Consider the following 17,057-nt stretch of genomic DNA (forward strand, 5'->3'; position numbering starts at 1 on the left):
CCAAAACCGCCATAAAAAAGCCACACTACGGTTTGCAACTGCACATAGGGACAAAGATCGTACTTTTTGGAGAAATGTCCTCTGGTCTGATGAAACAAAAATAGAACTATTTGACCATAATGACCATTGTTATGTTTGGAGGAAAGAGGGGGTGCTTGCAAGCCGAAGAACACCATCCCAACCGTGAAGCACGGGGGTGGCAGCATCATGCTGTGGGGGTGCTTGGCTGCAGGAGGAACTGGTGCACTTCACAAAATAGATGGCATCATGAGGCAGGAAAATGATGTGGATATATTGAAGCAAAATCTCAAGACATCAGTCAGGAAGTTAAAGCTTGGTCGCAAATGGGTCTTCCAAATGGACAATGACCACAAGCATACTTCCAAAGTTGTGGCAAAATGGCTTAAGGACAACAAAGTCCAGGTATTGGAGTGGCCATCACAAAACCCTGAACTCAATCCTTTAGAAAGTTTGTGGGCAGAACTGAAAAAGTGTTTCCGAGCAAGGAGGCCTACAAACCTGACTCAGTTACAACAGCTCTGTCAGGAGGAATGGGCCAAAATTCACCCAACTTATTGTGGGGTGCTTGTGGAATCCTACCTGAAACGTTTGACCCAAGTTAACCTATTTAAAGGCAATGCTACCAAATACTAATTGAGTGTATGTAAACTTCTGACCCACTGGGAATGTGATGAAAGAAATAAAAGCTGAAATAAATCATTGTCTCTACTGTTATTCTGACATTTCACATTCTTAAAATAAAGTGGTGATCCTAACTGACCTGAGACAGGGAATTTTTTGATAGGATTAAATGTCAGGAATTGTGAAAAACTGAGTTTAAATGTATTTGGCTAAGGTGTATGTAAACTTCCGACTTCAACCGTAAATGTGAGATGCTGGTAGTATTTTTGTGTAGGTGGGGTTTGGAATTGCTACGTGGATTCCATGGTTCCAAAGGTAATAATATTAAGGTGAACATGGCTTGCGGGTGTTGTTTGTGGTGTTTATAAGAATGTGTATGCTATTGGCGTGTGTGGGTGGATCTGCGATGTTGTGTGGATATTATTGTGGCTGGTCATATTGACAGGGAGATTCAGCAGGTTCATTTTGTAATAAGGGAAGGATTCTATTTGCTGTACAGTATATATTTATTTCCATTTCATAACATGCAGAGGCCTCATACTCAAAGGGGGCACAAGGGCACTCAGATTTGTCCTGTTTTTAATATGTTTTGATGTTAAATGAATTACTAAACTATAAAAGCTCTTAAGGAATCAATGTGCATCCTTCATTCAAATTACAATTGAACAGGTAAAGAGGTATGTTTAGACATGATTTTTTTTTACATAGAATTAGACATAATGATTATGGCTCAGGTATTTGAAAAATGCTAAATTCTATGACTTCCAGGCACCACCGCTCCCCGATCCTCAAGTACTTTGTACCCCCTCTAAAGTAATGGGTGCATGGATAACATGCAAAATATTAGATAATATCATATCTTGTCTTTAGATTCTAAAATAACTAATTGTTAGTTACCAGTCTGTGAGTCACAATTTGCCGCTACAGTGATAAAAAAACACAACCAGACAAAAGTATCTTGCATTTCTTATCTCACAAGGATTTTACTAACGTTTCCACTAAACCTCTCCAAAAAGCGAATACTTTGTGTAGGTATTGACGTGGCCATTTTAGGGCACCAGCAATGGCTGTCAACATGGAGCCTTCAACACAGAGATGAATTCTGTCCCCCATTAATACATGAGAGGGTGCTGTTAGGTGGCACTGCATGCGGCCTGTGGTCTGGCTGAGAGAGGAAGATATAGAGCTGTGAAGCATTCCTGAGACCCAGTTGGGTAGGAGGGAGACACAGGTGGCCAGTGGCACCTTAATTGGGGAGGACGGGCTCAAAATAATGGCTGAAATGGAATAACTTCATTCCAGCCATTATCCAATAGCTACAGATGTGCATTTTTTGTATTAATTTCAAGGACAATGTAGTAGACCCTTCAATAATATAGTATACCTAAGGCTGTTGCGTTGACCGTATTATCGCCAAATCGGCGGTCATGAGTCATGAAGACAGTCAAATTCCACATGACCGTTTAGTCACGGTAATTCGGCTTCTCCAAACTCTGATGTTGCTGATGGTCAATAGTAGCCTACCAAACTTGCTAACTGCCTGGTACTCAGCACACTATTGTCCCTCTAATCAATCTGACATCAATGCAAATGTAGTCTATTTCATCTAATCAAACACTTCATGAGAGCCCATAAGCTCATGTTGCGCAGCATTGCTATAGGCTATGCAATTGCGGGTGATGGCCGCTAATAAAAAGACGAGGAACCCATCAACTTTCTATAGGCTGGGCCTGCTATATTTATTTACTAATATTAAGAATGTTGCTTATATTTACAACAGAAAAATAGCCTACCTGGCTGGCATGAAAATAAACCACAGGGAAAAGCATCTTCCATACGCTAAGTGCATAGATTATATGTATTTTTTCCCGCTGCCCCTGTTTGGTCCATTCTAAATTGAAAAAAATGTCACACATATTATTTAGTATATGTAAAGACAAGATTAAATCAAAAGTAGTCTGATTTATTAGCCTATCACTTGTGAATTATATACAGTTGAAGTCGGAAGTTTACATACACCTTAGCCAAATACATTTAAACTAAGTTTTTCACAATGCTTGACATTTAATCCTACTAAAAATTCCGTGTCTTAGGTCAGTTAGGATCCCCACTTTATTTTAAGAATGTGAAATGTCAGAACAATAGTAGAGAGAATTATTTATTTCAGCTTTTTTTTCACATTCCCAGTGGGTCAGAAGTTTACATACACTCAATTAGTATTTGGTAGCATTGCCTTTCAATTGTTAAACTTGGGTCGAACGTTTCAGGTAGCCTTCCACAAGCTTCCCACAATAAGTTGGGTGAATTTTGGCCCATTCCTCCTGACAGAGCTGGTGTAACTGAGTCAGGTTTGTAGGCCTCCTTGCTCACACACAATTTTTCAGTTCTGCCCACAAATGTTCTATAGGATTGAGGTCAGGGCTTTGTGATGGTCACTCCAATACCTAGACTTTGTTGTCCTTAAGTTATTTTGCCACAACTTTGGAAGTATGCTTGGGGTCATTGTCCATTTGGAAGACCCATTTGCAACCAAGCTTTAACTTCCTGACTGATGTCTTGAGATGTTGCTTCAATATATCCACAATTTTCCTGCCTCATGATGTCATCTATTTTGTGAAGTGCACCAGTCCCTCCTGCAGCAATTCACCCCCACAACATGATGCTGCCACCCCCGTGCTTCACGGTTGGGATGGTATTCTTCGGCCACCCCCCTTTTGGTATCCCACGGTTGGGATGGTATTCTTGCAAGCCACCCCCCTTTTCCTCCAAACATAACTATTATGGCCAAACAGTTCTATTTTTGTTTCATCAGACCAGAGGACATTTCTCCAAAAAGTACGATCTTTGTCCCCATGTGCAGTTGCAAACTGTATTGTGGCTTTTTTTATTGCGGTTTTGGAGCAGTGGCTTCTTCCTTGCTGAGCAGCCTTTCAGGTTATGTCGATATAGAACTCATTTTACTGTGGATATAGATACTTTTGTACCTGTTTCCTCCAGCATCTTCACACGGTCTTTTGCTGTTGTTCTGGGATTGATTTGCACTTTTTGCACCAAACTACGTTCATCTCTAGGAGACAGAACGCGTCTCCTTCCTGAGTGGTATGACGGCTGTGTGGTCCCATGGTGTTTCTACTTGTGTACTATTGTTTGTACAGATGAACGTGTTTGAACGGGTTTGGAACCAGACTTGTGGGGGTCTGCAATTTTTTTCCGAGGTCTTGGCTGAGTTCTTCTGATTTTCCCATGATGTCAAGCAAAGAGGCACTGAGTTTGAAGGTAGGCCTTGAAATACATCCACAGGTACACCTCCAATTGACTCAAATGAGGTCAGAAGATCAGAAGCTTCTAAAGCCATTACATCATTTTTTTCAAGCTGTTTAAAGGCACAGTTAACTTAGTGTATGTGAACTTCTGACTCGCTGGAATTATGATACAGTGAATTATAAGTGAAATAATCTGTCTGTAAACAATTTTTGGGAAAATTACTTGTATCATGCAGAAAGTAGATGTCCTAACCGACTTGCCAAAACTATAGTTTGTAAACAAGAAATTTGTGGAGTGGTTGAAAAACGAGTTTTAATGACTCCAACCTAAGTGTATGTAAACTTCTGACTTCAACTGTATATTATCACTTGTGAATGATACCCAGCAAAAAAAACAAAGCCTTTTTTCCCTTTTCGAATCATAGTCGCACACCTCATGTAGCCTAGCCCATAGGTCTATGTTTCAATAAGGTTTAAATCACAACTAAAGTGTCCCAATAATCTGCTTTACATGGGGTGTGGAGCCTAACTGGCATATATAAGCAGCATGTGAGTTTCAAGTTTGGGGAAGATAATTTTCACCATAAAAATGCACCTTCATAATAAAAGCATTACATGCATAGTTGCATTTGCGGTTCCTTTTGATAAAGGTGTTTTTCGCTAATGGAACATTTGCGCCTATAGCCTACTACCATGTGCCCATTATTACACTTAAAATGTAAAAAAATAGCCTAATAGTTTATCAACATTTGAAGTTAAATGTTCTGATTTGTTGCGTCAACCACATTGAATTTTTTTAAATGTTAGTGGTTGTATTAATTTGGGATCTATTGCATCCCACAACTGTTCCAAACTATGCTTGGAATATTTATTTCTCGCACAGAATAGAATAGGTCGACTTTTGTACTATGGGGGATAGTAGATTGACATTGGCTAGTGCTTTTGCTGTTCGTTCGGCCTACTCATCTTGTTGGCTGACGAAAAGTAAACGTGGAACATTCTTACAATATCTTCAATATGTACCTCAGAATTGGATAAGGATGCGCGTAGTTGTGTCCCGATATGTCTGTCTTCACTTGTAGCCTGTGAGAAAGACCCGATCACATGAGGAAGTGCAGTGTGAGTGAGAGATGCTTAGATTAAGAAGGGCACAAAGCAGCACTCCGGGCTGCAAAAGGCATGGATTTTTTTAGGGTGCATTACGACCACAAAGAGGATGCCACCGTGAAATTCGAGACATTATCAAGTGCTTGTCAAATTGTGAATGAGAGACTATTGGAGTGTGTACAGCCTGTACAAAACCAAAGCAGAGCTTATGCCTTTCGAGCGACTTTTTTCAAAACATCATTCGAGTCTCATCATGCAGCCTTAAAATGTATTAAAAATCAAAACATATATCCCCACATTTGTAAAACTACTAAAGTTACATGAATAACTAAATGAAGTATACAGTAGGAGTACCTATTTCTTTGTTAACCGCTAATCACAGAATAGCCGCATGTGCACACTCCTTCAAATCGATTGGAGAAAATATTTATATTTTATTCAGCTTTGTTCAATTGTATTCGTCATACTATAAAATAACGCCACAGAATTATAAACAAATCTTGTCTGCTAAATGAACTAGTGTAGCACACATCCATTTGGCATAGCCACATCAGGACCTAACATAAGGACAACTAAGAGTATGCTATTCTTTTCTTCTGAAATAGACTACATTTGTCACAGCATGCTTCTTCAGACCTGTCTAAAATAAATTCTGGATTTTTTTGTGAAGGTGTAGGCTATATTACATGGATTTGTTAGCCTACAAGCCATTTAAAAAAGTCTGTGTGAAAGCCAGGAGATGCTAAATATTTTTATATTCATTAACGGTCAATTACCGTGAGACCGAGTTATTTGCTTGACAATCACCGGCTGACAAAATGTTGTGACCGCCACAGCCCTAAGTATACCCCTTATACCCCTTAAATACCCCTACTAAACCACAATAGGAAATAATAATGCATGCTGTAAGACATACATTGTATGAAAACAATCCCACGGTACATGCTGCAACTTCTAACCAACAGTACATGAATTAGATCATGTTGAGGTAAAATCAATGGTCTTCCCCTGAGGGAATCTTTTTAGGAGGGCGGAAACAGAGAGAGGCATGAAACCATGAAAATGCTGCTTGCCCACCATTCGTGATAACAGTGTCAATATCAACTCCCTGCGCATGCTCCATCTTGGCTCATATAATGGCCACCAAACCAGCCATATATATGTCAACTGCTCAGTGCTAAGCTCAGAATAACAGGAAGGGTTATATGGAACATTTGAGAAAGTTAAGAGTAAAAAGATACAGGTGTGAGATGTTGGCAGCTTTTGGGTTATTGGAACTGATTTGAATGTCTTTTTCATTATTTGTGTTAATTACCATAGTGGTATGGGTGGTGATTTTTATGGCACGGTGAACATACTCGTCATAAGGAAATAGAAAAAGAGTGCGTCATGCCTAAAATCATGTAAACATCCGCACACAGAGACACACATATGGACGTAAATGTAACACACACACACTCCCTCTATGGAAGAGTAGCCAATATGAATAGCCAGGCGGCCCTTGCCATCTACAGTGCCTTCAGAAAGTATTCACACCGCATGCCTTTTTTCCACATATTGTTGCGTTACAGCCTGAATTTGAAATGGATTCAATTGAGATTTTGTGTCATTGATCTATACACAATGCACCATAATGTCAAAGTGAAATTGTGTTTTTAGAAATGTTTACAAATTAAAAGCTGAAAAGTCTTGAGTCAATAAATATTCAACCCTTTTGTTATGGCAAGCCTAAATAAGTTCAGGAGTAAAATTTTGCTTAACAACTCACAGAATAAATTGCTTGGACTCACTCTGTGTGCCATAATAGTATTTAACAGTATTTAAATAATAGTATTTGAGTATGATTTTAAATGACTACCCCATCTCCCACACATACACTTAGCTGTATGGTCCCTCAGTCGAGTAGTGAATTTCAAGCATAGATTCAACCACAAAGTTTGGTGCAGTATTTCTCAAGGAAAAAAAACCTGCTGTCTTATGTAAACAAAGTCGGAGCTGCTGGGCAGGCCTGTCTCACTGTCTATGCTATTGGATAGAGAGCAATCACAGCAGCTGTTCACCCCATATTAGTGGAAAAATGGACATTGTCAAATCAAAATCCAATCTTCATTTATACGTTTTAGAGGAGAAAGACTCCTATTTACACTTTGAGGTCAGTTTTGTCAACTGTTTCTGACTAATATCGATACCAAATAGGCTGTTTTCAAAGGGATGCGTTGGTTTTTAAAGGCAGTCGCTCTTTTAAACAGTTACATAGTTTAACCTGTCTGGCCGAGGCGTTCCGCTAGCGGAACTCCTCCCACATTCCACTGAAAAGGCAGAGCGCGAAATTCAAAAAATATTTTTTTGAAATATTTAACTTTCACACATTAACAAGTCCAATACAGCAAATGAAAGATACACATCTTGTGAATCCAGTCAACATGTCCGATTTGTTAAATGTTTTACAGCGAAAACAGCACGTATATTTATGTTAGCTCACCACCAAATACAAAGAAGGACAGACATTTTTCACAGCACAGGTAGCATGCACAAAGCCAACCTAACTAACCAAGAACCAACCAAACTAACCAAGAAACAACTTCCTCAGATGACAGTCTTATAACATGTTACACAATAAATCTGTTTTGTTCGAAAAATGTGCATATTTGAGGTATAAATCAGTTTTACATTGCAGCTACCATCACAGCTACCGTCAAAAATAGCACCGAAGCAGCCAGAGTAATTATAGAGACCAACGTGGAATACCTAAATACTCATCATAAAACATTTCTGAAAAATGCATCGTGTACAGCAAATGAAAGACAAGCATCTTGTGAATCCAGCCAATATTTCAGATTTTTTAAGTGTTTTACAGCGAAAACACAATATAGCATTATATTAGCTTACTACAATAGCCTACACACAACCGCATTCATTCATCAAGGCACGTTAGCGATAGCAATAGGCACGTTAGCGTTAGCGAATAAACCAGCAAAAGATATCAATTTTCACTAACCTTCATAAACCTTCCTCAGATGACAGTCCTATAACATCAGGTTATACATACACTTATGTTTTGTTCGAAAATGTGCATATTTAGAGCTGAAATCAGTGGTTATCCATTATGCTAACGTAGCTTCCTTTTCCCAGAATGTGCGGATATTTCTATTAGACTCTCACCTATTCTGACCAAATAGCTATTCATAAACATTACAAAAAAATACATGTTGTATAGGAAATGATAGATCCATTAGTTCTTAATGCAATCGCAGTGTTAGAATTCTAAAAATATCTTCATTACGACATAAGGCTTATGTTATAGCAAGAGAGTGGCCAAAACCGGGGCGCAAAACTACTAGTATACAGTTCGACAGATATATGAAATAGCATCATAAAATGTTCCTTACTTTTGGTGATCTTCCATCAGAATGTTGGACAAGGGGTCCTTTGTCCAGAACAGTCGTTGTTTGGATTTAGAACATTGTTTTTCCCTCTTGAATTAGCAAGCACACTGGCCAAGTGGCGCGAAGCTCTCCTTTCTGAAAAAAGGCACACAACGCAACACGCCTAACGTCCCGAATAAATTTCAAAAATCTAATAAAACTATATTGAAAAAACATACTTTACGATGATATTGTGACATGTATCAAATAAAATCAAAGCCGGAGATAGTAGTCGCCTATAACGACGGCTTTTCAAAAGGCAATTCCAGGTCCATCTGCGCGCTCTCCAGAAAACAGGAAATGGATGACTCGTCGTGCCAAGAGGATATATTCCACCTCAGACCAAGATAAACACTTCATTTCTTCTCTCACATCCTCTTGACATCTAGGGGAAGGTGTATGACGTGCATGTATACTCATACGTGTCATGCCCATTTATAGGCAGGCCCTTGAACAGAGCATAATTTTCAGACTTTCCACTTCCTGGTCAGAAAGTGTGCTGCCAAATGAGTTCTGTTTTACTCACAGACAAAATTCAAACGGTTTTAGAAACTAGAGAGTGTTTTCTATCCAATAGTAATAATAATATGCATATTGTACGAGCAAGAATAGAGTACGAGGCCGTTTAAATTGGGCACGTTTTTCCCCCAAAGTGTAAATAGCGCCCTCTATCCTCATTAGGTTAATGGCTGTGATAGGAGATAACTGATGATGGATCAGCAACATTGTAGTTACTCCACAATGCTATCCTAATTGACAGAATGAAAAGAAGGAATGGATGGATCTTTGCGCCTTGTAGAAAAGGAAAATGAAATCCACTTCTTCCTGTACTTTGGCTTTCCAATATCGATAAAAACCCTTCCCCGTCAAAGGCCCATAAACTGTTAAAACTCTAGTTTTAACTAACGGGAGTTTGGAGATAGCAACTTTTCTGGCTCCAATTTTTTTTGCTGCAGATGGTGGCACACCACGGCACACCCAAACAGATGCCAAGTAATATTTCCTCAGACTGATGAGCTGCTCATGTTGTTTACCCATCTTCTATTCCAGTCATCATTATGCTGCCGATGTGTCGGCTTCGTTCATGTATCATTTACACTGTCAACTGGTTGTTTGTTTTTGTTTGTTTTTGTCATGCTTTATCTGTAGTCACTCCGTTTGTTTACCGTTTCAAGAGACTGCGAGTGTGATGGTGTGAATGGGACTTTTTCTTGTTGGATGTTAACAATGGTGTACGTTCAGGTGTTATTCACTGTAGCTAGCCAGGTAAGCAATTGAGAACAATAATCTGTATATGCGACCAATACATTTTCATTTGATCTTTTACAAATACGAGATGGGATTAGTTTCTCAAAGCCTTGTAGCTAACATGGTTCTTTCTCTCACACAACATTTCCCTTGGGTACCATATCGGAGGAAAAACACTACAATTGAGATAAAACACCTGAAAATCAGCCAACACAATGACACTGGAGTGAACCCATCACAGCACACAAAAACATGGAGATCTCCTTAAGGCCCCCATGGGCCCATGCAGACAGTAAAAGGGAAAATTACATTGGGTAATGTACATTCATATGCTGAATGGTATCTGCTCGTATTCTCTGTCCTCCAGAGCAGAGGATAAGCACATCCGAGTTTCCCTTCCATCAACCCAGTGCCACGTATCGTTACAAGACAGACCGTTACAAGACAGACCATTAGTTTATTGCTCAGCCAGCAATGGCAACTAAGTGAGCGTAAACAATGCGAAACATTGAAGGAGAGAGCCACATTCCCCCTTTCAGCTAAATTGAGAGAAGTAATATATTGTTTGGTAGCAGCCAGGCCCAAGGTTACTTCTTCTGGTTTGAATTCGTTTCTCCCTCTGTGGTAGCAATAAGCTGGGCATGTTTGTCTTTTCAGGTGAACTTTCCAGGCCACATACTTTGAACGTAGATCAACATTCCTACATGAAACAAGAGAAAAAGCTATATTTAATACCGTCTCATTGTTCACAGTATGAGTGGCCCTTACTTCAGACTACTAGTTAGGTTATTGCCAAAGCCAGAAATATGAAAAGCCTGTTATCTCGAGTAAGACCATTAGTCTAAAACCTAAACCATTTCGAAAGGCTGTCAACTTCTTATATCCTAAAATGATGTTCACCTTATACAGAAGTGTCAACATGTAAGGGTTTGGTGATAAGAATGTTGTTATGCTACAGTCTATTAGAGCAAAAGCCTGTCATGAGCTGTTACCATGGAAATAATCGAGCCGGTCTATAAAAGAAGCCTTTAATACTCACTGAAATCCCCCCTCCCCCAACCCCAACCACCTACACTAACACGCTTATTTTACTGATGAATGGTATAATGGTCATCCATTACATGTAATAATTCCCGAAATTAAGATGGTATGATGCATGTCGGAACAACCCAGCCCCCCTCCCACCCCCAACAAATACTTGTACGAGCGCCAACGTACAGACAGAAGTGACATGGTGTACTAGGATATGAGAACCCAGCTAATACTGTTGCCATGCCAACTCAGCCAGGGGATAACTGTTTTATAGCATAAAAAACACCAACCAAATATAGCTGCCTCTGAAATGTGTTTTTGTCTCTCTCGCTCAGAGATTGCAATACTGTCCCAAATCTCAAAAGGTAACAAAATGAGTTAAAACCTATTCATTCATTGTGGTCTTTATCAGCTCAGATGAGAAAGCATTACATCAAATGACAATTCTGGCCACCAAATGCTTTTTTCTTTCATTCTTTGAAGGTAGTGAGACAGATATGACATAAATCTCAGAGATGAACGATATGACAGTGATGGAAATATTGTGTTCCATTGTCAGTTGTACATAATAGGGGCATGGCCAAACTCGGCACATGAAAATGTCACACATGCATTGAAAATGTCATCCGTTACAGAGGTATTTGACAAATCTGTTTCATCTGTCTCGAACGTCACTTGTTGTTTTTCTAGTGCCACAGTAAAAAGTCCAAATGAACTCAATATTCTGTATCTGTCATAGAAAAGAATGCAGCCCATGATATCAATATTTAATCAGACATTGTTAACTAGCTCTGCAGATCAGACAGAATTTCAACCTTGTCAGATCCAAAGAAAGTGTAGGCTTCTGAGGTGCCTTGCGGGATGGTCTGGAATCAACATGAAATGGAAAATAACTCTAGGTTCCATTAGTATTCAAATATAACCACACTTTGTAGTCCCATTTATTTAAGCTTTTTAAATGTTTCCACAGAATTCTAGCTCATAAACAATTTTAAATCCCCAAACTGGAACTATTCAAATGTGTGTACAAAACATTAGGAACAACTTACTAATATTCAGTTGCACCTCTTTTTGCCCTCAGAACAGCCTCAATTCATTGGGGCATGGACCACAATGTGTTGACAGCATTCCACAGAGATGCTGGCCCATGTGGACTCCAATCCTTTGCACAGTTGTGTCAAGTTGGCTGGATGTCCTTTGGGTAGTGGACCATTCTTGTTACACACAGGAAAATGTTGAGTGTGAAAAATACAGCCGCGTTGCAGTTCTTGACACACTCAAACCTGTGCACCTGGCACCTACTACCATACCCAGTTCAAAGGCACTTCAATCTTTTGTCTTGCCAATGGCACACATACACAATCCATGTCTCAATTGTCTCAAGGTTTACAATTCCTTCTTAAACCTGTCTACTCCCCTTCATCTACACTGATTGAAGTGGATTTAACAAGTGACATCAATAAGGGATCATAGCTTTCACATGGATTCACCTGGTCAGTCTGTCATGGAAAGGCCATAAAGGGCAAACATACTTAATTCATCAAACTTGAAGGCTCAAAGCTATACATTAGCATCTGTATACAATATTAGCACTTTATGGGCAATAAACACAGGCGCAATCAAATTAGCACCCAATGATGCAGGGAGAAATAGTACGTACATCGAGGGTACAAAACCAGGTGAATCTAAGTGAAAGCTATGATCCCTTATTGATGTCACCTTAAATCCACTTCAATCAGTGTAGATGAAGGGGAAGAGACAGGTCATGCTATGTTGTTGTCTTATGTCTCTCTTTATGTAGTGCTGTGGTGTCTCTCTTGTCGTGATGGGTGTTCTGTCCTATATTTTTATTTTATTTTTTATTTTTAATCCCAGCCCCCGTCCCCGCAGAATGCATTTTGCCTTTTGGTAGGCCGTCATTGTAAATAAGAATGTGTTCTTAACTGACTTGCTTAGTTAAATAAAGGTTTAAATTAAATTAAAATAAATACAATAAGGATTTTAAGCCTTGAGATAATTGAGACATGGATTGTATACCATAAAATTCAAGCTGACCGTCTGCACTTTAACCTCATAATTATTGTGTAATTTCAAATCCAAAGTTCTGGAGTACAGAGACAAATCAACAACAAAATTGTCACTGTTCCAATACTTTTGTAGCTCATTGTATGTAGTATACCTTAGTTCATTGAGGTGTGTCTGTTCGAAAAGCGCAAACAGGACATGTCGGCGCGGTTATTGTCCCAGTTTAATGGATTTCAGTACAATATCGATGTGAGTCATTCATTTGTGTGTGCTATTTCTTACAGTAGAACAAGCTAATAAATTCCAGTCTTGAGTGACCGCTTGGTGAATATTGGTCCAAGTGCAGTTTCTAAGGTAATCACTACAAGTAATCTAATCAATACAAGTAATCTGTATACAAGTGTGACACGTGTGTGGAAGGAGTCATTTTTATGGATTGGTCTTCAGAATATCACCATTTATTTCCGCATATTGATTATGAATTTATATGGACATCTAAAACTGGTGTTTTGACATGGCCATGAAGCAAAAAGCCATGACAACGGCAGGCAGCAACAGTATAATTTTCAATATATGCTTTAGGAATATAAATGGCACTTTTAACATGACTTTTCAACAGGATACTACTTCATCATGTAAAAAACTACTGACTGATTTTCATGACATTAGTGAAATTGTGAAAATATATTTGTCCTGGCTATCATGACCTAACCTTATGTTACCCAAAAAAATTATTTGATTATTATTATTTTTTACTATTTTTTTCACATTTTAAAACAGTCCATTTATATTTTTCAACGGGGCTATATATTTGGGTGAGTTTTTTTGTTGTTGCGTGAGTAGTCTCGTTTCACTGCCAAAAATAAAATTAAGTCATCTAGTGTTCAGAGAAATAACAACACAATGTCAAATACAGGTAGCCTAGTCAAATCCAATCACATTAACAGTTACTCTCTCGCAGGAATTCCACTAAAGGTCCGTATGTAGCCAAACGTAGCTTCTACTTATTCCATTTGCTCAATAATTGATTAATGGTTACAAAAAAGTAAGGTCATAGAGACACATACCAGTTCTACTGGTAGTACGGTTACTACCAGCAGTACTACACCTGCTCCTGTCGACGACACAAGTTGTTCTTCTTCCACGAGCACATCCAATGCTAGCATCAGTAATTCTACATTTGTTGTTAGCCCAGCTAACATGTACACTGACAGTTGTGAATCTGATGCTGCCGAAGAGCTACTGCCCCCTTACCCGGGAAAGCACCAAACAACAGACAGGGACGTTGGACCATATAAGAGGCGTAAATATGATGAGAACTACATTGATTTGGGGTTCACTTATATTGCGAGTAGTGCCTTTCCTCAACCACAGTCTGTTATATGTGCATAAATGCACATAAATGCTCTGACCTAACATAATCGTTTGGTTTGCTTTCGTCGTAAAGCCTTTTTGAAATCGGACACTGTGGCTGGATTTACAACAAGTGTATATTTAAAATGGTGTAAAATACATGTATGTTTGAGGAATTTTAATTATGGTATTTCTGTTGTTTTGAATTCGGCGCCCTGCAGTTTCACTGGCTGTTGTTGAGGTGAGACGCTACCGTCCCACATACCTTAGAGCGGTTAATGCAACCGCTGTGTCAGATTTCAAAAAAGCTTTACCCGAAAAAGCAAACCATGCAATAATCTGAGTACAGCGCTCAGACAACAAAACAAGCCATACAGATATCCGCCATATTGTGGAGTCAACAGAAGTCAGAAATAGCATTATAAATATTCACTTACCTTTGATGATCTTCATCAGAATGCACTCCCAGGAATCCCAGTACCACAATAAATGTTTGATTTGTTCAATAAAGTCCATCATTTATGTCCAAATACCTCCTTTTTTGTTTGCGCGTTTAGTACACAATCCAAACTCACGAGGCGCGGGCAAGTCCAGGCGAAAGTTCAGATAAAGTCATATTACAGTTCGTAGAAACATGTCAAACGAAGTATAGAATCAATCTTTAGAATGTTTTTATCATAAATCTTCAATATGTTTCAACCGGAGAATTCCTTTGTCTGTAGAAATGCGATGGAACGCAGCTAACTCTCCCGTGAGCACACGTGATCAGCTCATGGCACTCTGCCAGACCCCTGACTCAATCAGCTCTCATTCCCCCCTCCTTCACAGTAGAAGCATCAAACAAGGTTCTAAAGACTGTTGACATCTAGTGGAAGCCTTAGGAAGTGCAATATGACCCCATAGACACTGTATAATCGATAGGCAATGACTTGAAAAACTACAAACCTCAGATTTCCCACTTCCTGGTTGAATTTTTTCTCAGGTTTTTGCCTGCCATATGAGTTCTGTTATACTCACATCATTCAAACAGTTTTAGAAACGTCAGAGTGGTTTCTATCCAAATCTACTAATTGTATGCATATTTTAGCTTTTAGGACTGAGTAGCAGGCAGTTTACTCTGGGCACCTTTTTATCCAAGCTACTCAATACTGCCCCCCCAGTCCCAAAGAAGTTAATTCTTACTGCTGCTGCGGATATGGCTGGGACAATGCTGGGGGAAAAGGCCAAAAAAACTATACAGACAATTCCTTCATCAAACAACACTGTTTCACGATGCATCAGTGACATGGCAGGAGATGTTTTGAAACAATTACTGCTTCGCATACAAGACAGTGAATTATATGCGTTACAGCTGGATGACTCAACAGACGTGGCTGGCCTGGCACAGCTCCTGGTATATGTCCGTTACGTTTATGGGGGGTAATTAAGAAAGACATCCTCTTCAGCAAACCACTAGAAACCAGGACAACAGGAGAGGATCTTTTTAAAATATTTTTTTTGAAAATGGTTAACTTTGTAAAAGCAAGGCCCCTGAACTCTCGTGTATTTTCTGCACTATGCAATGATATGGGCAGTGACCATATAACCAGCGCACTTCTGTATGTTGTAAAAGCGATACCAAGGGGAATAGTATTGACACGTTTTTTTTTAAATTGAGAGACGAGCTTAAAGTTTTCTTTACTGACCATAATTTTCACTCGTCTGACCGCTTGCATGATGACGAGTTTCTCACACGACTGGCCTATCTGGGTGATGTTTTTTCTCGCCTGAATTATCTGAATATAGGATTACAGGTACTATCCACAACTATTCAATGTGTGGGACAAAATTGAGGCTATGATTAAGAAGTTGGAGCTCTTCTCTGTCTACATTAACCTGTTGAGGACAGAGGGCGCTGTTTTCACTTTGGGGGAAAATCGTGCCCAATTTAAACGGCCTCGTACTCAATTCTTGCTCGTACAATATGCATATTATTATTACTATTGGATAGAAAACACTCTCTAGTTTCTAAAACCGTTTGAATTATATCTGTGAGTAAAACAGAACTCATTTTGCAGCAAACTTCCTGACAGGAAGTGGAAAATCTGAAATCAATGCTCTGTTCTAGGGCCTGCCTATAAATGGGCTTCATATATATCAGTATACATGCACTTCATACGTCTTCCACTAGATGTCGACAGGCAGTGAGAGAAGAAATGGAGTGTATAACTTGATCTGGGGTCGAATAAAAGCTCTCGGCATGACGTGTCACCAGTTTTCTGTTTTCTGGAGAGCGCGTGAAGGGACCTGGTTTTGCCTTCTGAAAAGCTGTCGTTATAGACGACTAATATCTCCGGCTTTGATTTTATTTGATACATGTGACAATATCATCGTAAAGTATGTTTTTTCAATATAGTTTTATTAGATTATTGAAATTTATTCGGGACGTTAGGCGTGTTGCGTTGTGTGCCTTTGTTCAGGAAGGAGAGCTTCGCGCTACTTTGCTAGCTTTCCGTGCTAATTGACTGGAGAAGAGGACATTCTAAATCCAAACAACGATTGTTCTGGACAAAGGACCCCTTGTACAACATTCTGATGGAAGATCGTCAAAAGTAGGACCCATTTTATGATGCTATTTCATATATCTGTCGAACATGTGAAATAGTCGTTTGCGCCCAGATTTTGGGTACTCTCTCGCTATAACTAAGCTGGATGTCGTAATGAAGTTATTTTTAGAATTCTAACACGGCGATTGCATTAAGAACTAGTGTATCTATCATTTCCTATACAACATGTATTTTCTAGTAACGTTTATGAATAGTTATTTGGTCAGAATAGTTGAGTGTCATAAAAATATCCGCACATTCTGGGAAAAAGTTGCTACGTTAGCACAATGTATAACCACTGATTTCAGCTCTAAATATGCACATTTTCGAACAAAACATAAGTGTATGTATAACCTGATGTTATAGGACTGTCATCT

Source organism: Salvelinus namaycush, chromosome 17 (genome assembly GCF_016432855.1).
Source record: "Salvelinus namaycush isolate Seneca chromosome 17, SaNama_1.0, whole genome shotgun sequence".
Taxonomy (NCBI): domain Eukaryota; kingdom Metazoa; phylum Chordata; class Actinopteri; order Salmoniformes; family Salmonidae; genus Salvelinus; species Salvelinus namaycush.